The 25,903-nt window shown below is 44.5% G+C and overlaps 1 long non-coding RNA gene and 1 pseudogene across 2 annotated transcripts; one reads left to right on the plus strand and one right to left on the minus strand.

Annotated features, from left to right (window-relative positions):
• Positions 1 to 215: 215 nt before the first annotated feature.
• LOC311326116 lies at positions 216 to 10,572 on the minus strand. The gene is made up of 3 exons (XR_014631040.1): positions 10,445 to 10,572; positions 1,024 to 1,211; positions 216 to 325 (listed from the first exon to the last, which is right to left on the minus strand). It is a non-coding gene; the product is annotated as an uncharacterized lncRNA (long non-coding RNA).
• An 8,294-nt stretch (positions 10,573 to 18,866) lies between these two features.
• Positions 18,867 to 20,811, plus strand: LOC311326191 (ATP-sensitive inward rectifier potassium channel 8-like; annotated as a pseudogene). The gene is made up of 3 exons: positions 18,867 to 19,474; positions 20,006 to 20,111; positions 20,310 to 20,811. The product of its transcript is annotated as an ATP-sensitive inward rectifier potassium channel 8-like (transcript).
• Positions 20,812 to 25,903: the final 5,092 nt, after the last annotated feature.

A 25,903-nucleotide genomic window follows, 5' to 3' on the forward strand; every position in this document is an offset into this window, starting at 1 on the left:
CCTTAATGAACACGCTGGTGCGTCCTGAGATTAGCCTTGAGACTGAAGTTCTTCCCACACTGGTCACAGTGGTACGATCTTGGCTTGTCAATGTCTCTCTGCCTCTGGCCAGGAGCTGCAGTGAGCGGGGTGTTGGAGGTGGTGAAAGGGAGTGATCAAGAGGAGCAGGAGGAGAGAGTCTCTGGTCAGATCTCTCCGTTCCTTAGCAGAGAGATGTAGAGGTTGTCATGGCTGCTCTTGATGTGATTGTGGAGGGAGATTTGGGAGTTTTAGGAGAATTGGCACTCGGACCAGGAGTACACCTGGGGCAAGTCTGACATCACTTCTGGGATTGAGAGTGAAAGAGAGACACACAAACATTAAAATGATTATCACACATTTAGTACAAGTTCAAATACTGTATAGGGTGATTATATGTAGCTAGTGAAGGTGGGAGGGACACAACCACATGACAACTTCCGATTGTGGACAGGAGAGAGAAAGATATGCAACAGGTTCCTCTGGCTGAGCTCGGAGGGAAAGCGACAGAGGAGAGAGAAAAAGAAGTGACAAAATCTAAATAGGAGATAGGAGAGAAAACATGTAATACGTTGAAGCCCACGGTGTTAACTTAGATAGCTAGAATAAGCTAGCCAGCACTCCTTAACTAATGTCAAGCTACCATGTTCCATGGCAACTAAGAGCATTCCATTCTGTTCATAGATAGCGTGGCTGCCTAATATTGGCAATTTGCGTGCCCCACAACAGCAATTTGCACAGGCGCCATTGCAGTGCATCACATACTGTCCCCTGTATCGTTGCATCCATGAGTGTCCTGAATTTCACGCTGTATGCCCACGTCTTGCCTGCTGTCTGGCACCATGGGAAAAGACAGAGGAGAGAGGGAAGGCCGGAAGAGGAGAGCTACTTGGACAGCGGTTACTATTATGACTAGCAGACCTCTGGTTGTTTCAGCTTTAAGGAAAAGAAGTGGATGAGAGAGAGATGGAGAAGACAGAGGGAAGGAGAGTCTAGGACAACTACCTCTAGTGGTGCTCTTTTTGTCCCAGAAGTAGTCAAAGGAGATGCTCTTGTATCTGTACTCCTGTCCGTACCAGACCAGCAGCTCCTCCCCGACAGCCAGCAGCCGACAGCAGCGATACAGGATCCCTCCACGGTACTGAAACGCTACCAGGTTTTGCTCTTCCTCAGTACAGGCACAGTTCACATACCTAGGAGAAAGAGGGGATGGTTTCTTAAAAACAAACTGGTGAGGGAGGGAGAGATGGAAGGAAGGAAGGATGAAGGAAGAGAGGGAGGGAGAAAACCAAGTGGGTGAGATGTAGGGTCTGACTGTATGGAGGGAAGGAAACTTTCAAGACTGGAGAGGTGGTTTATTTTGAGTGGGAGCAGCAGAATACATTCTGGAAATCTGAGAAATGAACATGTGTTCATATTTCTTCACCTGATTGTAATGCCTAATTATTCTACAGTTTACACATGCAAAGATGGGTCCATTTCTGATCTCTAAAAAGTCATATTCTGCCTATTTTTTTCCTGTTTAATTGTTCATGAAATCTTTCCTTTAACATAGCCTGTAAGAGCCAAATTCGGGTTAATTGGGTCAATGCGTTGCTCCTCCCATGTTAATAGGAACTGATGATATTTAGGTAGGAACTCACCTGCTGTTGGCTAGGTGTTGCTGCACAGAGGGCAAACAGTTTTTGACCACACGCACACACAAACATGCGTACCGGGTTGTTTGCTGGATTATTGATTATGGAAGGACAATAAATGGACCAAGTATTCGCACAGCAGTTTATTGTCCGACTACTTTATCAACAAACAAGGTAACGTAAAATGTGTCAATTAGATAAATCCGGAGCAGCAGCGCCATAGTGGCTTAAAGTACTAGGCTTAGCCTTCACGTAGCCTTTTTATTTGCATCTGATTGTATATAGGCCTCTGGATTCTTTTCTAGTTGCTTCTCTATGAACTTCCTTCTATTAGTTCTATCACACAGTCCCTTATCATGTCTGGATCCTGCTGTTTCTGTCTCTCTAGTGGCATGCTGTTCAGCATTATGCTCATCTCTGGTTGCGTATGCATCTCTCTCCATCTGTCTCTGCCTAGACGTATGCTTTCTAAGAGCTTCTTTATCTCTGGTTGCTTGTGCGTCTGTATCTATCTGTGTAGCTCTGCTGGCTGGCTGCTCTGCAGCATGTTTAGTTCTGTCTGCTTGTGCGTCCCTCTCTGGGGCTGTTTTGTCCCTCTGCTACTTTCTCTTTTACTGTCTTCTCTTTTCTCACTAAATCCATGTCATAGTTGGACTGGCAATTAATGGACTAATTGAGCTGCTAAATGATTTCCTTTTTACAGGTTTTGCAAATGTCTTTTACAGTTTGGTTAAGATGTTCAAACATATTGGTTTTTGCTTTTGTTGAGTGTGAAGTGACCCAAGTTCTCTTTTTATTCCTGCTGTTTACTTTCATCCATTCTTGGTCTTTAGTATTTTGTATATATTTTTTAATTTGACTATTATTTAACGAAGGGAGCCCACTCTGGTCCAGCAAGGTCTCAGAGTTTTCCTGTAGTGTTGGCCCTCATCTTTGAACAGGTTTATTTATTTTTTATCCTAATTCTCTTTTGATGTTCATCAGATTTATCTCTTGGCCTGTAGTCTTTATCAGATGTATCTCTTGGCCTGTAGTCTTTATCAGATGTATCTCTTGGCCTGTAGTCTTTATCAGATGTATCTCTTGGCCTGTAGTCTTTATCAGATGCATCTCTTGGCCTGTAGTCTCTTATTAGGCATTCCATAACCTCACACACACCAACATCTCAAGTACAACCCTCAGGCCATACTGAGCTCAATTTTTTAGTGTGTTTTGTACATTTTCCAGAAGTTCTCTCAATGTCCTTTAATAGTGTTTGATGTTTGCATCCCACAATGGCCAGTGGTGATGGTATATCCATTGTTTACCTACTTTGTATTTCTGATTCAAACTTCTTAAACTAGAGTTTTTGTTTGAGAGTTTAGTTTTGCTCCAGGTCTGTGTCTGCCCTAGTGAGCAGATAGCCCTCCCCAATTTGAAAAGCTCTGCTCTTTTCTGTGGAGAATCACCACTATTTTAGATTAGGTAGGGGACTTATGCTCCGCCTATCCTATAGGCGTACTTGTATTTCCTGGTGGGTCTCAGTTTGTCTCTGAGCTTTCAACAGTATGGTACACTTCTCTGCCCCCTTTTTACACTGCGCCACTAAATAGCGTGGCAAGTCGCAATAAAATAACATTTTTTGTTACAATATAAATATACAAGCATTCCAGCAAATTCCAGTGATAGGAAATGCAACTTATACACAATTACACAGACTTTCTCCCAGATGATCTAACATCTACCATTTGATTCACAAAACATGTTCAGCTATAATTAACCTGTTAGAACTAAGATGCCTGGATAAAAAATAATGTCTCCAATGGATAAAAAATAATGTCTCCAATGGATTTATTTGACAAAAACAGCAAAATCCGACGCCAAGTGATGTAATCTAAGCAGTAGGTGGCGATATAACTTCAAAAGTAAAGGCCATTTTAACCAATCAGAAGCCAGAGTCAATACCGGAACAGAAGCGCGGAAAGGGAAATACGAAAACACAAACAACAATGGCGACTCACAGGGCAGAATCTTTTGTTTGGACAGATAGTGAGGTAGAATTGCTCCTTAACGTCACCAATGAATACAATGTAAACACAATAAAAAATAAAATAACTATTTGCTCGTTCGGGCGCCTCTGTTCGTTGACCAGGTTAAGCAGCTGGATATGACACCCAAAGACTGCCGACAGCATGCTAATAAGTAGCAACAACATTTTTCTTCCGTTTACCATTTTACCTCAACCACTAGCACATACGCAACCGCTGAAACCGGAATTGGACTCCGGTTTCAAACGAACACGGTTTCAGGGGCCCGAAAGCTTGGTTGCATGTGGACGAACAGAACCGCGAAGACAAAGGCACGGGTGCAGAAGTACACGGGCTCGTGTGATCAATGCATAGCTACTAAAACCCCCTCCCATGAATTAAGAACGGTCCCTAAGATCACGATTCATCAGCTAGCGTGTTGACTTGGCTCCAGGCTTAAAACCCTTTAATGATTTTAAAGAACGAACCCTAAATGTCTGAGAAATTCACTTTCTAAACCGAAGCCCAAAAACGTTGAGCTCTATTCTTAAATATAAAAATGAACATACAACTTACCGAATTGAAGATTATTGTATCCTACAGTGAAAGAGGTGTGATTGAAACGCGTGTTTACTCGTTGGAGAGGTGGAGGTCTGGTCAGAGGTGGAGGTCTGGTCAGAGGTGGAGGTCTGGTCAGAGGTGGAGGGCTGAGGCTGCCCAGCCCCTAAGTCTGAAGTGCTAACAGTAACTATAGTAACAGTACTCCTATATGCTAACATGGATATCTTAATAACAACACTTTAGCTTACAATGAGAATCAGAATAAGTTTTTATGATTAAAATCGGTTTTTATTTATTTTTAAATTTGCCACCTCCACCGCCTCCTCCTCCGAGCCAGGGAAGAGGAGAGAGAGAGAAGAGGACATCTCCCTCTCTCTCCCTGACTCTCTCTCAGTGGTCCAGAGAGAGAGAGAGGAGAAGGAGATACCATCCTGACATCTCCCCTCCCCCCCTCTCTACCCTCTCTAGCTCAAAGAGAGACTCAGCGAAAGAGTGAGTGAATCTCTCTCAGTGAGACAGAGAGGGGGGGGAGATGTCGAGATGATACCTCCTTCTCCTCTCTCTCTCTCTAGCCCACGAGAGAGAGCCAGGGAAAGAGAGGGAGAGGAAGAAGCCCCCCTCGCTCTCTCTCTGGCTGCTCTTCGGCTTTTATACACCTCCTGGCCCACGTCACAAGGGCGCTCTGTGACGTCACGGTTTGCAAGGCTCTTTTGACAAAACCACCAACTTTCTAAAATCACTGTAAATCACTTGATTGGCACTTTCAGTGTGATGAAAGTGCTATTGCAAATTAAACCATGGTCGGAACAACAAGACTGAGCTGGGGAGCCCACCCACGCGCACAGCGGCATATCTCAATAAAGGCTTTGTTGCCATAAATTAGCTGGCTATATTCTAGCAGCCGATTCTAGCATCCTAGCAGCGTTCCGTTCATAACAAACGCAGGCGCATTCACGAGTATCCTGGATTTGGCGTGAATATTATAATAATATTCTCTCGTTCAAAATAAAGCAACTGCCAAAAGTTAAAAAGTCTTTATTGGATATGCCGCTAGGGCGTGGGTATAGGCTCCCCAGAACTCCTGCCCTTTTCTTTTTTTAAATAATATTCTCTATTCAATAAACTTATTCTGTCAAAATGTTCCAATATACAGTCCTTATTATCAATTTGTTTTAAGTCCTTCATCCATTCCCGCACGTTATAGCTCCCATATTATGATGAGACTTGAATATGACGAGACGATGAATGGGTTTATGTCAACAATCCTTACGCTGAAGTTGTTTGTGATATTCAGGTGTGTAAAAGTTTTTACGAATACACCAACGAATACAAATAGCCTAGGCTATGTTACAGTTTAATCATTCTGAAATCGGAATCGGAATTAGTCTGTTTCGTGTGAGTCAATGATCAAAAATCAAAACAGGAATTGGATATGGAGTTTGGATTACTGGAAAGGATCTTTACGTTTGAAAGATCCGTGGTGAACCGAGTAATACGGCAACAAGTTAGATTATTGATTTGCCGAATCATCATGTGTGTAGCTATAATAAATCTTTATAGAATCACATGAAACCCGTCCATGGACCCCATATATTTACAAGACCTCGATACAGGCACTGATATAGCTGGATTATAGTAGGCCATGACGCACGGGGCCTTGGATATGCCGGGACTTGGCACAGATGTTCTAATATGTGCTTGGCTATCCCGCAACATCCATTAGAACACGCATCTTCTATATGCCTACAGAATGTTTTGAGAAAGTATGTGAAATATGATATCCCGGAAAATACACAAATTGGCTGCTGCAAAGAACCCTCAGATCTGTCGTACAGTTAAATTGGGGATACTTGCCTTAAGTAGTCACTATAGGCCTACATGTTTGCATTGCTATGGATGTCATTGTAAATTGACCCGTTTATACGTTGATAAGTTAGGCCTTTTATTCATGGGCCACCCTGTGAAGCATACGTGCAATATAGATCCAAACCCCATTACCCATGCAACAACACTATAGGCTTATAATGATTATCAGTTTGGATATAGCAGCCACCTAATAAGGCCTACCGCACTAAACGAATGCCAATATAGCCTGCATGATAGATAATTCATTATAATCTAAATGGGACCACTCAGGCCTAACAGGTGCTCTTATCAGTCGTGCACATGTGAAATCATCGTTCCGAAAAGATCCTTTTGCCGCGTCTCTACCTCATTGACCAATACCTCCACCAAGCGCGTTGTTTAGGGTGAAAGGTGATCATGATTATAAGGGCCCACTAGCAAGCAGGGCCCACAAAACAAACAAGAGTTCCCTCTTTCTATGATGAAATTATTCTGCATGTAGATCAGTCACACTAATGCTGCATCACAATTCAAATTAAGCCACAAATAATGCAATACAGATGAAAAAAGTTGTAATTTACTGAGCAATATCCCCCTTCTTAAATGGTTTGGTCCATGCCATGGTTCATGCTAGCAAGTCTCACCTCATTTGACATTAACGTCACTATACAGGCTGGCTGTTAAATACTAGCACTAATAGCCTAACGTTAAATCAGAAACATTAATAATTCTCTTTTGATGTTCATCAGATTTATCTCTTGGCCTGTAGTCTTTATCAGATTTATCTCTTGGCCTGTAGTCTTTATCAGATGCATCTCTTGGCCTGTAGTCTTTATCAGATGTATCTCTTGGCCTGTAGTCTTTATCAGATGTATCTCTTGGCCTGTAGTCTTTATCAGATGCATCTCTTGGCCTGTAGTCTCTTATTAGGCATTCCATAACCTCACACACACCCACATCTCAAGTACAACCCTCAGGCCATGCTGAGCTCAATTTTTTTAGTGTGTTTTGTTTTATTTTCCAGAAGTTCTCAATGTCCTTTAATAGTGTTTGATGTTTGCATCCCACAATGGCCAGTGGTGATGGTATATCCATTGTTTTCCTACTTTGTATTTCTGATTCAAACTTCTTAAACTAGAGTTTTTGTTTGAGAGTTTAGTTTTGCTCCAGGTCTGTGTCTGCCCTAGTGAGCAGATAGCCCTCCCCAATTTGATAAGCTCTGCTCTTTTCTGTGGAGAATCACCACTATTTTAGATTAGGTAGGGGACTTATGCTCCGCCTATCCTATAGGCGTACTTGTATTTCCTGGTGGGTCTCAGTTTGTCTCTGAGCTTTCAACAGTATGGTACACTTCTCTGCTCCCTTTTTACACTGCGCCACTAAATAGCGTGGCAAGTCGCAATAAAATAACATTTTTTCTTACAATATAAATATACAAGCATTCCAGCTAATTCCAGTGATAGGAAATGAAACTTATACCCAATTACACAGACTTTCTCCCAGATGATCTAACATCTACCATTTGATTCATTATTACCATGGATCGGTATTGGGACTGATCAAGGGCGAATGTGAAATAGCAGCCACGAACTCGGCGGGTTATCCGAGATGCAGTAGCAGCGGCCAAAGCTCCTGTTGGCGGGGAGTGAAGCTTTTCAACTCGCCTGTCACTGGCTCCCTGGAGGAATTTAGCCTGGCTGCAATAACGTTATCGCGAATGGAATGGATACCATTACATGTTCAGCTATAATTAACCTGTTAAAACTAAGATGCCTGGATAAAAAAAATAATGTCTCCAATGGATATATTTGACAAAAACAGGTTAATATGCAAGCCGGTTTTCATTTCATTGCACTTGTTCGTGGACGCGCGTAGGACAGAAAAGCACAACTGCCCAAGTACAAAAGTCACCAGAAATAGCCAAATGACTACAAATTTAGCCAAGATGGCGCGGTTCAATAGGGTTTCACTTTAGATTCCTGGGGGCTTGGGCTCCACCCTCCTATGGGCTCGCTCTCGCTCCTCCCTGCTCAATCAATCAAAGCTTTATTTGTACAGCGCTTCGTCCCCACGAGTGGCGAAACCGCAAAATCCGACGCCAAGTGATGTAATCTAAGCAGTAGGTGGCGATATAACTTCAAAAGTAAAGGCCATTTTAACTAATCAGAAGCAGTGTTGCCAGATTGGGCGGGTTCACGCCCAATTGGGCTTCTTTTGATCACGTTTGGCCGGAAAAAATAGCATTGGGCGGTTGGGCTGGAAAAAATAACATTGGGCGGGCGTTTAAAAAAAAAAAAAAAGTTTAAACTGGCGGGACAGACGTTTCAATTTTATCCAATGATGTTAATAGGCTCCCACGTGGGAGATGTGCAACTGTCCAATAGGGGCGAGGGAGCTCTCCCTGTTCAATGCTTGATTCACACGGTCAAGGAGAAGGTCGAGGTCGGAGTCAAATCTAGCGAGCTACCCCCCGAGGAAACCTAAAGATGCCAATTTGGGGATGTGGGATCAGCAGGTTTCTGATCACCGCATCGATGCCTTTTGGCTGGAGGTAGAGGCCTTTAAAGATGCCGGAGGAAATCAGTGCTTTCAGGATGTGGCACTTGGCGCAATCATACTGCTCACTCTGCCCATATCAAATGCTCATGTGGAGAGAGAATTTTCCCAAGTGACGCTAAAGATGATGGCAGAAATCGCATGGGACCCACTGAGCAAAGACACGTCTAAAAGACGTCTTTTAGATGTCTTTTTTGTCTTTTTCGGACGTCCAAAGACATCCAATTAGGAGCCAAAATGAATGTTTTTTTTAGATGTTCAAATATTGAACCCGTTCTGCACGTCCGCAGATGTCTTAGAGGAGTCCAAGCCAGACGTTTGAATATTGAGGGGTCCAGCAGACGTACAAATGGGGTTCTGGACCGACGGACGTTATTAAGACGTGATCTGAACGTCTCCCTGACGTTGCGTGTTCCCGACAGTTGTTGGGGAGCTTTGACTCAACCATCTATTAATACTTGCTAATTAGCAAGTTCACCATATGTACATAGTTTTACATTGACGAGTTACGTTAGAAGTTGGAATGGACTCCTGGCCTGTTTGGCGTGACGGTAAGACATTTTTACTTAATACTATACAGCAGGTGTTTCTGGATGTCGCATCATTGAGTGATTCATTACTTGTGTCTCTGCCTGCTTGCCTGCCTGAGTCACACTCCTGACTCGGTTATTGTAGGCGAGCAGGCAGGGTATTCATGGGTGGTTATACAGGTGGTTATATAGGCCTACCATTGGAAGTTGTGTAGCCTAGTCCACTTGTCACATTCTGCGATTTCTTGTCACCACTAAAGCTTGTTATCTAGCTTGTCATCTTATCTTGAGTTGCTCTCTTGTCTATGACCGCAGCACCGCCGTTCCTCTGTTCATGATATAGCCATGCTTCTCATGTGTTATTATAATTTGTTGCCTGCATTATCATTTCTTTGACTATTTGATGGGATTACGCAACTTTCTCTCTGTCGTAGGCTGTGTGTGACATGTGTAGGCGTGTGTTGCAGTTTACCACGAGTTATTATTTTCGGTATTTCAACTGAAAGGCATTTTTCTTAGCATGCACTGCTATATATTATATGCTATAATATTTGGGCGGTTTTTTATCACATTCGGCGGATTTTGAGCACTCATTGGGCTGGAAAACATCACACCAATCTGGCAACCCTGATCAGAAGCCAGAGTCAATACCGGAACAGAAACGCGGAAAGGCTGGAAATACGAAAACACAAACAACAATGGCGACTCACAGGGCAGAATATTTTGTTTAGACAGATAGTGAGGTAGAATTGCTCCTTAATGTCACCAATGAATACAATGTAAACACAATAAATAAATAAAAATCTTTGCTCGTTCGGGCGCCTCTGTTCGTTGACCAGGTTAAGCAGCTGGATATGACACCCAAAGACTGCCGACAGCATGCTAATAAGTAGCAACAACATTTTTCTTAAGTTGACCATTTTACCTCAACCACTAACACATACGCAACCGCTGAAACCGGAATTGGACTCCGGTTTCAAACGAACACGGTTTCAGGGGCCCGAAAGCTTGGTTGCATGTGGACGAACAGAACCGCGAAGACAAAGGCACGGGTGCAGAAGTACACGGGCTCGTGTGATCAATGCATAGCTACTAAAACCCCCTCCCATGAATTAAGAACGGTCCCTAAGATCACGATTCATCAGCTAGCGTGTTGACTTGACTCCAGGCTTAAAACCCTTTAATGATTTTAAAGAACGAACCCTAAATGTATGAGAAATTCACTTTCTAACCCGAAGCCCAAAACCGTTGAGCTCTATTCTTAAATATAAAAAATTAACATACAACTTACCGAATTGAAGATTGTTGTAGCCTACAGTGAAAGGTTGGTGAAGAGGTTGTGATGGAAACGTGTGTTTTCTAAAAAGAATTAAGAGCGTGTCTCTTGTTTTCTTCAGATGGATAAAAGGATATGCTATTCCAAATCTTTACAGGCGTGACAAACGGGGAAAAGGTCCCAAGGTAGAGAGAGACGGATTACAAACAGTCACGGCTACTTGACTACTTCTCTTGAAAGCCCTTAGCCAATCGGTGAAAGCCGGGAACAATGACGCGTTGAAACACGAGTAGCTAAGTGGCTCAATGCAAGAATGTATGTCTGCGGGTTGGAGCTCCCGCCCACCTCGATGCTCATCAGCTCGATCATGGACAGCGCCTTGTTTAGGGTGAAAGGTGATCATGATTATAAGGGCCCACAAGCAAGCAGGGCCCACAAAAAAAGAGGTCCCTCTTTCTATGATGAAATTATTCTGCATGTAGATCAGTCACACTAATGCTGCATCACAATTCAAATTAAGCCACAAATAATGCAATACAGATGAAAAAAGTTTTAATTTACTGAGCAATATCCCCCTTTTTAAATGGTTTGGTCCATGCCATGGTTCATGCTAGCAAGTCTCACCTCTTTTGACATTAATGGTATGTTCGTTTGTTGTCGGAGCTGGCAAGTCGCAAGTGGCAAAATACCTACCTCCGACCTGTGTGCATTCCAGCTATATACCATTATATCACAGTTACCTAGTTATATCTAGTGCATTCGAGCAACTGGGGGCTGAGAAACATATCCGAATTTGCGACGAGGAAGTGCGAGTTCATACGGTGTTTTATTTAATCATTCCTAGTAGCAAGTCGCAATTTGCCACCTCCCAGTTATAAACGAACGCACCATAACGTCACTATACAGGCTGGCTGTCAAATACTAGCACTAATAGTCCGAGCAGTCCTTCGACTGGTTTGGTGACTTCTCAAAATTTCAGCATCTTTTGGAAAACTTCGTCAGGAAGTAAGATTCCATCCTTGTCCTTGGTCAGTAGGCTATTTCTATATTCACTTGGGTTTACTTTTACATTTAGGATAAATCACATTTGCATTGCCTTTACCACGCTTAATGACATCACACACAACTATACAACCACGTATAAGATTGTCCATATGTTTAGTTGAAACCTCTGAGTCGTTTAGCTCTTGTACTTCATAAGATGCATGCGTTCGAGGTCTAGGGGTCCTGTAGAACTTCATAATGTCCTCCACCAGATGTCGCTGTAAGACAGGGAACCATGTCTGATATTCTCATGTTCCCCTGTCCTCCAACTGAGAATCACGAGCTGGTTGTGTTGTGGCGTGTTTGGGTTCTTGGTACAGCAATGTAGTGTGTGTGTGTGTTTTCTTGGTGTAACAGGGCAGAGTGTGTGTTTGGAGTGTGTGTGTTGTTGTTATAACTGTGTGTGTTTTCTAGGTATAACAGTGTATAGTGTGTGTTTGGAGTGTTTGTGTGTACTTGGTATCACAGTGCAGAGTGTGTGTTTGGAGTGTTTGTGTGTACTTGGTATCACAGTGCAGAGTGTGTGTTTGGAGTGTTTGTGTGTACTTGGTATCACAGTGCAGAGTGTGTGTTTGGAGTGTTTGTGTGTTTTCTTGGTAGAGTGTGTTGTGTTTGTGTTGTTGGTATAACTCTGTGTGTGTTCTTGTTATAACAGTGTATAGTGTGTGTGTACCAGTATGTACCTCAACAGTGGCAGTGTAGTGTAATCTATATAATCTATAATGTATCTAAAAAATAAAAAAAAAACTAGCACATATAGCCTAACGTTAAATCATAAACATTAAGCCCATACATAAATCCGGGCACCAGAAAAGAGTGGAGAGAGAGGCCAGGAGAAAAGAGTGAAGAGAGAGGCCAGGAGAAAAGAGTGGAGAGAGAGGCCAGGAGAAAAGAGTGGAGAGAGAGGCCAGGAGAAAAGAGTGGAGAGAGAGGCCAGGAGAAAAGAGTGGAGAGAGGCCAGGAGAAAAGGCAGCAGACTGGGAGCCCATAAGCATTTTTTCCACAAGGAAGCTGAGAGTAACTATGTTAAGACGGTCGGTCAGTTGCCCGCGGTCTCACATTAACCATGACAACGAGAGCCGTTAGCCTAGTGTGTGAAGAAAGTGCTAAGCTAGGTAGCTAACGTTAGCTAGTAAGCTTATGTTCTGGTAACAACTCGATCTGGTTAGCTAGCTGCTAGATAACGTTAGCTACCATTAACTAGACAGCTAGCTACAGTGCTAGCATCCAGCCAACTACTGTCCTGGTAAGCTAGCTGCTAGATAACATTACGCTACCATTAACTAAATGACAGATTAACTAGACAGCTACTACAGTTCTAGTAAGCTAGCTTTCACTAACCAGCCTCAACCACTGCACTGTTCTAGTGAGGTGGCTACTGTTAGCCAGCTGGCACACTTGCAAATACTTCCCGTGCAAATAAATACATAAAAATCCAGTAGCAGCAGCCAGGACACATGTTTCCACTTGCATGAATGCTTAAATTATAATGTGCTATGCTAGCTAGCCGGTCCTGTTGACATGTCTTTTTAAAACCTTTATGTGCTGCTACTCACAGAATCAGCTGTGCTCCCCTCTGATCTAGACACCCACTCCCAGCCCCAAGAAGATCCTTTAGATCAGGGGTGTCAAACTCAAATACACAGTGGGCCAAAATGTAAAACTTGAATAAAGTCGCGGGCCAACATTGAACAAATGAAAATTTTAATATGGACAAACACAGCGGCCGGCTAGGTCAACACGGGTGTCTCTATCACAGTGAGACGTTACATAACGTAAAGCTTCTGTTTTCTGCCTTTCTTTTCGCCATTTTTAAGAAGGGGTAACACGGTTACAGTTGTAGTATATGAGATCGCTATGACTACTGTCACAGAAGAGAGGGCGTTTCTGGGTCCTGTCTTGATTGACGCGCCAAACCAACAGCAGAGCATTATGGGATTTGTAGTATTAGCGGTGAATGCGCTGTATGATACTGGCGGGCCAGCTCTAGTAGTCATTTGGTATTGCCTCGCAGGCCAAATATAATTATACTGCGGGCCAAAGTTGGCCCGCGGGCCAGAGTTTGACACCCCTGTCCTAGAGGGTTAGGGCTAGTAGAGACAGTGGTCCTAGAGGGTTAGGGCTAGAGACAGTGGTCCTAGAGGGTTAGGGCTAGAGACAGTGGTCCTAGAGGGTTAGGGCTAGAGACAGTGGTCCTAAAGGGTTAGGGCTAGAGACAGTGGTCCTAGAGGGTTAGGGCTAGAGACAGTGGAGAGAGAGTTAGGGTGAGGGAGATTGATAGAGACAGTGGTCCTAGAGAGTTAGGATAAGGGAGATGGATAGAGACAGTGGTCCTAGAGGGTTAGGGCTAGAGACAGTCGTCCTAGAGGGTTAGGGCTAGAGACAGTGGTCCTAGAGGGTTAGGGCTAGAGACAGTGCTCCTAGAGGGTTAGGGTGAGGGCTAGAGACAGTGGTCCTAGAGGGTTAAGGCTAGAGACAGTGGTCCTAGAGGGTTAGGGCTAGAGACAGTGGTCCTAGAGAGTTAGGATAAGGGAGATGGATAGAGACAGTGGTCCTAGAGGGTTAGGATAAGGAAGATGGATAGAGACAGTGGTCCTAGAGGGTTAGGATAAGGAAGATGGATAGAGACAGTGGTCCTAGAGGGTTAGGATAAGGGAGATGGATAGAGACAGTGGTCCTAGAGGGTTAGGATAAGGGAGATGGATAGAGACAGTGGTCCTAGAGGGTTAGGATAAGGAAGATGGATAGAGACAGTGGTCCTAGAGGGTAAGGAATAGATCATTACATTTATTGTACTCATGCTAAGCTTCATCTGTGCAATATTTGGGGGTTTTACATTAAGCGTAGTTGAGCTTTTTAGAATTTAAATTAGAATAGAGTTTTGAATAAACTTGACCCCTTTTATCTTTTCAGACCAAAATGTTTTGTCCTTTTGTGGCCACAACCTGGGGACTACTATCTATGTTTTTTGCTGCTCCTGTGGGGGGGATGTTCAATTTTTGGCTGAGATTGAAGACGACAGTAAGTAAGCCTATCTGTATTTTGTTTCTAGAGATGTTTCTGCAGAAATTGAGTATCCATTTTATTCCAGCACTCTTTCATAGCATCCCTGTCATAGTATCTTTTGCCTTTTATAAATGTTCCTAAAAGTGTTCAGTGGGGTTGAGATCTGGTGCCTGTGGAGGGAAAGCCATGTTAGTACTCTAGCTCTTCCTTGGACTTTAAATAGGCCTAGCACAGCTTCAGTGCATGTCTAAACATGCATTGAATGTATGCCAGGCTTATTTGACTGTGGTTTTCCCTCGTCACCAGACCTCTTCCCCATAGAACATTTGTAACATTTCAAAATGGAAAAGACAAACATACTGTTACCTCAAGACACAGTGTTGCTCTAAACTCAATTAAATAGAATTTCCCACATATTACCTCACTATAACATTTTGATCTTTATCTCCCTTTATGTTGTGCAGTGCCATCATGTGAAGACTTAATTCGGAAGTACTTCAGAGATGGACATACTTCCAATACAATTTTGGATCTCCTGGAAACAAAGCACAACCTTAAAATGAGCCTTCGCACCCTGAAACATAAACTTAAAAGTTTATCCTTGTACAGATATAAGGATTACTCACCTTTGGCCACTGTCCGATCAACAATAATTGAAGAGCTGAACGGTCCTGGACAGCATTACGGCTACCGCGCAATGTGGCAGATGCTGCGTCAAAAATATGGTCTCACAGTGAGAAGGGACGACGTCATGCGTATGATGGCATTGTGCGTGTGTGTGTGTGTGTGTGTGTGTGTGTGTGTGTGTGTGTGTGTGAGCAGCACCGCGTCCACACCATCCTGACGGCAGACCTGGTGATGGTGATGAAGAGGGGACACATCCTGGAGTCGGACCGCCCAGAGACCCTGCTGGGACAGGAGGACGGCATGTTCGCCTCCTTCGTCAGGGCCGACATGTAGGAGCCAGCGGTCTGTCTGACCATCACCCGGTCTATCAGTCAGTCAGTCTGTCTGACCATCACCCGGTCTATCAGTCTGTCTGACCATCACCCGGTCTATCAGTCTGTCTGACCATCACCCGGTCTATCAGTCAGTCTGTCAGTCAGTCAGTCTGTCTGACCATCCACCGGTCTATCAGTCTGTCTGACCATCACCCGGTCTGTCAGTCTGTCTGACCATCACCCGGTCTGTCAGTCTGTCTGACCATCACCCTGTCTATCAGTCAGTCAGTCTGACCATCACCCGGTCTATCAGTCTGTCTGACCATCCACCGGTCTATCAGTCAGTCAGTCAGTCAGTCAGTCAGTCAGTCAGTCAGTCAGTCAGTCAGTCAGTCTATCAGTCAGTCAGGTGATTGATCAGTCTATCAGTCAGTCTATCAGTCAGTCTATCAGTCAGTCAGTCAGTCAGTCAGTCAGTCAGTCAGTCAGGTGATTGATCAGTCAGTCAATCGATTGATTCAACAGTCAACAGCCTCCCAGCGGGACTGACCCAGTTTATTAATGAGTGATTATTATGGGAGTCTGGTCGGTGGAATGATCAGTTTATTAATGAGTGATTATTATGGGAGTCTGGTCGGTGGAATGATCAGTTTATTAATGAGTGATTATTATGGGAGTCTGGTCGGTGGAATGATCAGTTTATTGACTTTTTAAGTCGTTGAGTCGTGGTGGTTTTATATGAATATGATTACAAAGTTGTTTTCTTGTTTGTTTCTTGATATCTTTGCTACTCTTCTTGTATAATACTCTCTATTTCTACTATGTGAGCAATAAGCAGGTGAGGAGTGGATCAATAGTAAAACGCTGGTGAGGTTTGAAAGCCTCGCTCTGGTGGGAACTCTGTTCAGTGCCCTCATCCATAAGGGAACACTCCACCCCTAAGCTGCCATTGGCTACTTCTACTCCACCCCTAAGCTGCCATTGGCTACTTCTACTCCACCCCTAAGCTGCCATTGGCTACTTCTAACGCCAGCCCCGCCCCGCCCCGCCCCTCAGCTTCAGGTCAGATGTGAGGCTGCCATTAAGGACTGGTCTGGGATCAGCTCTGCCTCCCCCAGATCATGACCTTAACAGTTGAACATCCAAACTGATCCGAGACCAGCAGCAGAGCTGAGGTGGTCTCTGTCAGTCCGGTGTCGCTGGGCTGAGGTCAGGTGTGTTGGTACCGTCCGTCAGCTCGGTGTCTCACTAGAACCTCCCTGTACAGCAACGTTTCTCTGCATATGGAGGAGAATTTGATATACTGACTTTGTATTATACAGTCTGAGGGCTTCTCTGTGCCAGGATAAGTCGGTTCTCTGTGCCAGGATAAATCGGTTCTCTATGCCAGGATAAATCGGTTCTCTATGCCAGGATAAATCGGTTCTCTGTGCCAGGATAAGTCGGTTATCTATGCCAGGATAAATCGGTTCTCTATGCCAGGATAAATCGGTTCTCTGTGCCAGGATAAATCGGTTCTCTGTGCCAGGATAAATCGGTTCTCTGTGCTAGGATAAATTGGTTCTCTGTGCCAGGATAAATCGGTTCTCTGTGCCAGGATATTTGCGTTCTCTATTGATCATACTCCAGTGCCATATTGTTTTTTTGTTGTTGTTTGAAAGCGATTACTCATCTCAAGGAGTTGTTGTTTTGTGTTAAGTATTTATTTTTGTCTTGTAACACATAACCTAACAGTGTTTATGATCTAACAGTATTATCTAAAACAATAATAACACAGTTCTAGAATAATAACACAGTACTAGAATAATAGCATAGTACTAGAATAATAACACAATACTAGAATAATAGCACAGTACTAGAATAATAGCATAGTACTAGAATAATAGCACAGTACTAGAATAATAGCACAGTACTAGAATAATAGCACAGTACTAGAATAATAGCACAGCTCCAACCTCCTGTCCTCCAGACTCTGTTACAGCAGGAACTTCACCACTACCAGTCCACAGCAGGCACACAATCACACACACACACGCACACACACACACACACGCGTAGGCTAGGCTGTCTTTGCCACAATGATGTTGAAACCAATCTACACCCTCCTGTCAACCTAGTGTAATGTAACACGTGTCCCTGCATGGGTCCAGCTCTCTCTCTCTCTCTCTCTCTCTCACACACACACACACACACACACATACACACACACACACACACACACACACACACTTTTACCGACCCTCTCTCTCCCTAGCTATATCTTCACCCCTCCCTAACTTTATCTCTCTCTTTCCCTCTGTTTCCCTCTGTTTCTCACTCTCCATCTTCATCCCTCTCTCTCTCCTCCTCTCCTCTGTCAAGGTGAGCTGGTGTCTCCGCTCTGGTGGTTAAATGACATCATATCAGGAGAATAGAACTGCCATGAGGTAGATGCTGATCCTGGATCAGACTATTCTCACCTTTATCATGTGAGGGGAATGTTTATAACTGACCATACATCTGTTATTAACGTACTGTTTCTCTACTCTGGTCTGAACCACGCCCGGTGGCTGTTACTATAACCAGAACACCCTCCCCCTGTAAGCCTGTACAGTACCTATGCACATACTTGTTGCACTTCACATTATTTCACAACAAAAATGTTTGGTTAATAAACCTTGACTTTTCTCCTGTGAATGCATGTTGAATGATTATTACTTATCACTTATTATGTTTTTAAACTATCTTTGTCATCATAGACTTTTGCTGTCTTAAGTGTATATACCTTATGTGATTATATAATACCCTGGTGTTTTTAGTATAGACACAGAACATCATACAGTGTGCCTACCTTTTTGTTTTGTTTTTACACTTGAACTGATAATAAAATGGCTTTAAGTGACAGACTGTCTCCTAGTCATGGATGTCCCGCGCTGATACCTGACCTATGACCCCCACAGGTCCCATGCATTACGTCCGTTGCTCAATGGCGCCATCTGGTGTTCATACAGTGCAATGGCTGAAATATAGCTATCATAAACCCAGGAGTATCCTACTGCTCAGCACAGTAGCCAATGCCTTGGTAGAAACAGTATTAATAGGCCTAAACGTTCTAAGTTCATTTTCTAACCCTAATCTTAATGGTATTTACATATATTCTATTTCATTGTATTCGCCCATAAATACACTTGTGAAAATATGCTGGGTCTAATACATTTTATTTTAGTACATTTTATTAAATGTATCTTATTCACATCAAAATTCTAGACAAAACCAAATCCAGAGTGAAAGACAGATCCGTCTTTTCCCAGCTCGTTAAGTGATCAGGGGAGCAGCCCCCCCCGGACAGACAGCCTACGTCAGTAGAAGTTGGGATGCGCCCGGTCGACTGGGAACGCTCCCGTGTCGCAATCCTCGCCAGAGACAGGACCGAAGACACCGCTGGGGTTCCCACAAAGACATTACAATAGTTTTCCGGTTGAAAAGATTGTTTTGGCACCTTCTCCCATGTTCTCCCGCAGGTGACAGAATTAGCCGAAACTTTGGACAACTCCAACAACTATCCGTCACACTTTATCTAAATGCGGTGACACGCTGCTGTGAGACCATGTTGGCGAGAAAAAGCATCATCCCGGAGGAGTTCGCCCTGCCGGGGCCCCTGGCCTCGCGGGTCCCCAGAAAGCCCGTCTTCAGAGACCGCGTGAACAAAGCGCGCTTCATCGCCAAGAGCGGCTCCTGCAACCTGCGCACAAGAACATCCGCGAGCAGGGCCGCTTCCTGCAGGACGTGTTCACGACGCTGGTGGACCTGAAAGGGCGCTTCACGCTGGTCATCTTCACCATGACCTTCCTGTGCAGCTGGCTGCTCTTCACCATGACCTTCCTGTGCAGCTGGCTGCTCTTCACCATGACCTTCCTGTGCAGCTGGCTGCTCTTCACCATGACCTTCCTGTGCAGCTGGCTGCTCTTCACCATGACCTTCCTGTGCAGCTGGCTGCTCTTCGCCATGGTCTGGTGGCTCGTGGCGACCTGGACCCCAACCGCGCGGCCACGGCGTGGAGCAGTGCGTCACGAGCGTGAAGTGAGTGATCAGTAGTGATCAATAGTTTAGAAACGTGCTCAGTAGTAGTCAATACTTTATAAACAATAAAGATGTAAGGTTTAGGTTGCTGACTGTTGGAACTGCTCTATTGCAGAGTGAAATTATATATTCCTTTCATGAACGCGCACACAAACATTTTTAGCCTACTACTTAGCCTGGGATCTTGTTGTCCAATATGTTTGTCTGTGATTAGAGCGCTTTAATTCATGTTGAGACGTGAAGTCAGATTATCCTGCCCCCATAGCTCAGAGGCTGAGATAGGAGCTGATCCAGGGTCAGGGTTAGAGAGGACCCTGGTTGTGATCTCTGTAGACAGACTGCTCCTCTGACATGTCCCCCCCCCCCCACTCTCTCTCTCTCTCTCTCTCTGAATCTTCCTCTCTCTTTCTCCATTCTTCCCCCCTCCTCCTCCCTCACTCCCCTCCCCCCTCCTCTCCTCCACCTCCCTCACTCCCCTCCCCCCTCCTCTCCTCCACCTCCCTCACTCCCCTCCTCTCCGTCCAAGTCATCCCCATCCACCAGATCGACGTGCAGACGGAGAGCGACCTGGCCAGCAACAGCGTCTTCCTGCTGGCGCCGCTCATCATCTGCCACGTGATCGACAAGAACAGGTGAGGTCAGACGCCGGCGGACATGCAGACACAGAGAGACAGAGAAGGTTCTCTCACCTGTCTGACCTCTATGTTCCCTTACAGATCAGGAGGTTATGAGACAGGAGGTTATGAGCAAAATTGTGTGGAAACATGATGGCGTTTTAAAAAATGTGCTTCCGTTAAAGTTACATTGTGTTTGATCTGCCCCCCCCCCAGTCCACTCTACGACCTGTCGGCCATGGAGCTGCAGTGCAGCGACCTGGAGGTCATCGTGATCCTGGAGGGCGTGGTGGAGACCACGGGCATCACCACGCAGGCGCGCACCTCCTATGTGTCCGAGGAGATCCAGTGGGGCCACCGCTTCGTGCCCATCGTGGCGGAGGAGGAGGGCGTGTACTCGGTGGACTACTCCAAGTTCGGCAACACGGTGAAGGTGGCCACGCCCCGCTGCAGCGCCCGCGAGCTGGACGAGAAGCCGTCCATCCTGATCCAGACGCTGCAGAAGAGCGAGCTGTCGCACCAGAACTCGCTCCGCAAGCGCAACTCCATGAGACGCAACAACTCCATGAGGAAGAGCGCCGGGGCAGGGGGGGCGGCGGCCAGCGGGGGCGCCTTGAGGAGGAATAACTCCGCCCTCGCCGTGCCCAAGGTGCAGTTCCTACCCTTTCCTTACGAGGGCAGCGGCATCGGTGGACCGCAGAGCGTGCCGGTCACATGACACGAAGCCTGCCTCCTCCTCCCGCTGGCTGTCGTCCTAGTCCTGGTGGGGGCGCTGCTCGGGACTTCCCATCATGCAACAGTGGCTCAGCTGGAGCTGACCCTGGCCCTGTTCTCTGCACTGTTTCAGCCGATCACACGTCACAGTTTCAGCCAATCACACGTCACCGCCACGCATGAAACATAGCTCTATTATGCCTTTGTTGGTGGATGTAATTTAAATGACATGCATACTTCCTGTGACACGCGTCCTTCCGTTGATGACGAGATTGAGGTTGAGTATCCTGAGCTGTAGCCTGAGTTCCTCACTGGCTTGGTCACTCTGAAGCATAGATATTCACTGTGTTCATAGTTATCCATGTGTGTCCACAACTGTCTGCTCTTCTCTGTTCACCTCACATTCCTTTTGTCTCACTTTCAGCTGCTGAATTCTCGACACATCATCAAAACATGAGGATTTGTGATTGTTTTTTTGTTAAATGTGACTAAAGAATATATTGTATTATTGCCACGGAGACAACATACGGTACATACTGTAGCCATACGTAGCTTCAAGTGTTCACATAGTATCTCTGTGTAATAGTGTTTCTACTACTTGTCTGAATTGATAGCTTTGCACCTCTTTATAAATCTTTTTAAGAATGTTTTTGCTATATAGCACTAAACTACACTAACTTACCTGTATTATTGTATTAAACTGTATTATTTTCTTAAACGGTCTTCTACAGTGAACACATTAAACGTATAGAAAATAAAGTTGGTAGTTTTGTGTCTGACTGCGGCACTATTTCCCAGTCGTGTGGACTCAGTCAGTCAGTTCTTTGTTTTGTGCCTGTTTTGTCAAACTGTAGTGTGTTCAATGTTTAATGTATGTCGTGTGTGTAACCTTGTTTTTATGCTGCTATCCGCCGCTGTCTTGGCCAGGTTTCGTTTGTGAAAGAGGTCCATACCTCAACATGACTTCCTGGTTAAATAAAGGTTATATATACATGACTTGAACTCCAGTCACAAATTTGATGACTTGAGTCTCAACTTGACAAAATCAAGACTTGCAACTCCACTTGGACTTCAACACCAATGACTCGTCACTTCAATTGAACTTTTGAACTGAGAACCTTTTGACTTGAAAACACTTGAAACTTTCTGCCAAACCCAAATATTTAAAAGTATGTTATTTAAAAGGTGTATCAGGAATCAATTAATTTCCTGAATCAACTAATGTCAATGCTAATGGATCCCAGCCAGTACCAGTCTGACAGCATTCAATCAAGTTGCAGCTGAGAACCATGAATTACGTTACTGAGCACATTATGGCTTGTTCAGGACGCAAAACTCAAAATTCTAGAACTTGGGACTTGTCGTTCTTGACTTTGGGACTTGACTTGGGACTTCAGTGCAAAGACTTGAGACTTACTTGTGACTTGCAAAACGATGACTTGGCCCCACCTCTGGCATTTTCTCTCTATATTCTAGGCTACTTGCTATCTTGACCTCTTTGGTGGTTATAGTTCACAGACTCAGTCCAGAGTTGTCCAGGCCTCACATCAGACAGGCCTATCTCAGGCCTCACATCAGACAGGCCTATCTCAGGCCTCACATCAGACAGGCCTATCTCAGGCCTCACATCAGACAGGCCTATCTCAGGCCTCACATCAGACAGGCCTATCTCAGGCCTCACATCAGACTGGCCTATCTCAGGCCTCACATCAGACTGGCCTATCTCAGGCCTCACATCAGACAGGCCTATCTCAGGCCTCACATCAGATAGGCCTATCTCAGGCCTCACATCAGACAGGCCTATCTCAGGCCTCACATCAGATAGGCCTATCTCAGGCCTCACATCAGACAGGCCTATCTCAGGCCTCACATCAGACAGGCCTATCTCAGGCCAATGCCGCCATCTGGTGGTGGACAAATTAACAAGGCATCCAAATCTCCATTCATTGCGTTCATACGTTGGCCATTTAGGTTTTAAAAAATCGTGGTAGTTGTTGTAACGATCTCAATGTATTATCATGTTCGTGGCAGCAGTCACATTTTGCGGCAGGAAAATATTCGTGAATAGTGGACAAAGTCGCTGGAGGTGAAAAGACATCATCCGATCTAGCCTACTCCCGCAGTAAAGGCTTGCAGAGTCAGAGAGTGCAGATTATAATCTGGATTGTTTGGGCTTTATTCTACGTTATTCATGATGATATCCTCTCCCACTTGCATTTACGAGTCTTCAATCTGCTTCAAGACTTTGTATCCCGCTGCTGTGTCATGGATGTATTAATAGAATAGTTGCTGTGTCCATTTGAAGGGTTTGAAGAGAGTATTGTGTCGGAGCTGGTCTCCCCGGAGTGCGTGTTTAAATTTCTTCTACATGCCTCCGAACTACACCAAAGTGATCTCGGTGAGTCAAACGTCTTATAATATGTCGTAAATAAGGTCCAGGTTGTCAAAAACGAGCATTGTCCTTTAAGTCCTGCTTGGTGTGTCCGGCCTCTTACTGTGAGACTCACCTGGAGCCTCATCAAATCGTGGCTTATTTTAAGAAACAAGCTGATCCACCCTGTGGAGAGGCTGGAGCACCGGGGGTCATGTGAGCTGTTCTGTAGAGACGACCAGGCATGTTTGAGAGACTATCCATGTTTCTGCTCTGGTCGCGATGGTAAAAATGCTGCCTCTCTCATTATCTGTCCTTAGTCAAATTGACGGAGACATTCTCTGAACTCTACTCTTAAAGGGGCAGTCCAGGATTTTAACATTCCTTTGGTTTTTCCACTCTATCAGACTATCCAATTATTCCGATAGATTCACTTGAACAAAAGGCAAGGTCCCAGGCAAGGCAGGAAAGTATCTGAGGTATTGGGAGTATTCCTCTGGATGTGTTCTGAGTGCCTGGGACATTTGAGTAGGCCTACTTTTTGTATTATAAACTGCACACATTCAAGCACCTAGCTGAACTCTCTGCTGCTTATCCAGATAGATTAAGACAAAAGCACACCCACATACAGTAGAATGGTGCTTATAATAATTACAGGACCTCAAAGGTATTTTTTATTAACCACACATGTGCGGCGACACACAACAACACGCATGAATTTTCAGGAGTCACTAGTGGGATTTGTCCTCTGCATTTTCCCATCCAAGCTGTCCTCCAGGGGCAGTGGGGTTCAGTGTCTTGCTGAAGGACACTTCGACAGGAGCTGCCGAGACCTGGGATCGAACCAGGGACCTTGTGATCCCCAGCCGACCACTCTACCTCACACATGCACCCGCACCCACTTCCATTTTTAGTCCATAGCAATTAAATTTATAGTCTGCGGTCGATAAACTGTCTACGACCTTTGACCTCTATTCGTCTGGTACGGTAATCCTATGGGGCTGCACTGAGAGACCTTCTAGAGATCATCACACACACAGGAACTGTGTGTTAGTACTCCCTGTGTGATGTAGCAAATTAGGTTAGTATAAACATGAAATAACACGTACAAAATGGATTTAGAAATTGAATTATTGTTGTGTAGTACACCGAGAAGTTGTCAAAAGACTAAGGCCTCTAAAGACTATTGTAAAGCAAGATAGACATATTAGTCTGAGCTATAATGAAGAATTAATTCTAAAAGACAGTTTCTTTCTCTGTAGCAGCCCCTCGAGGGCCCAAACTGTTGATGAGACCAGTTGGTCTCAGGTAGGAGACAGTCTCTGAATTGTCACAGTCAAGGAATTATGTAGGATCATCTGGATATCTACAATTTTCATGTATTCAAGCATTTGCTTGGATGGAAATATGAGCCAGTCTTGTCCAAACGTATCTAAGTTGTACACGAGAAGGCATCTGCCTCAAAGGTAGCTTGAGCGCTCACTTACCCTTAACCAACAGATAGACAGTGTGAACAGTTGTCCACCAGATGTCTCTATAGAGCTACAGTATACTGGAGATACTGCTGGGATTATGTTGAGCCTGCTAAAATGCATGATGAATCCACATATTGATATGTGATCACTATAATCACTAATCCAATACTTCATTCTCTTTAATTATGCGATGTTGATGTCTAATGTAATAGTTCTAAATGGTCCCATTCAGGAGCCTCTATGCATTTCAGTTGACTCTGAAAGGGTAGAGCTCAATTCATAAAGCATTACACACTCACATTACACACTCACACTACACACTCACACTACACACTCACATTACACACTCACACTACACACTCACATTACACACTCACTACACACTCACATTACACACTCACATTACACACTCACGCTACACACTCACACTACACACTCACATTACACACTCACACTACACACTCACACTACACACTCACATTACACACTCACACTACACACTCGCATTACACTCACATTACACACTCGCATTACACACTCACACTACACACTCACATTACACACTCGCATTACACACTCACACTACACACTCACACTACACACTCACATTACACACTCACACTACACACTCACATTACACACTCACATTACACACTCACACTACACACTCACATTACACACTCACACTACACACTCACATTACACATTCACTACACACTCACATTACACACTCACATTACACACTCACACTACACACTCACATTACACACTCACACTACACACTCACATTACACACTCACTACACACTCACATTACACACTCACGCTACACACTCACACTACACACTCACATTACACACTCACACTACACACTCACACTACACACTCACATTACACACTCGCACTACACACTCGCATTACACTCACATTACACACTCGCATTACACACTCACACTACACACTCACATTACACACTCGCATTACACACTCACACTACACACTCACACTACACACTCACATTACACACTCACATTACACACTCACATTACACACTCACACTACACACTCACATTACACACTCACACTACACACTCACACTACACACTCACATTAGACACTCACACTACACACTCACATTACACACTCACATTCATATACTGTACAGTAAGCTAATAACTGTTGACTGGCTATATAAATGTTACACATTACATTAATATGTCATTGAAGGTGGTTCATGAGGAATGTGGAGGT

This window comes from Borostomias antarcticus (assembly GCF_949987555.1).
Source record: "Borostomias antarcticus genome assembly, chromosome: 26".
NCBI lineage: Eukaryota > Metazoa > Chordata > Actinopteri > Stomiiformes > Stomiidae > Borostomias > Borostomias antarcticus.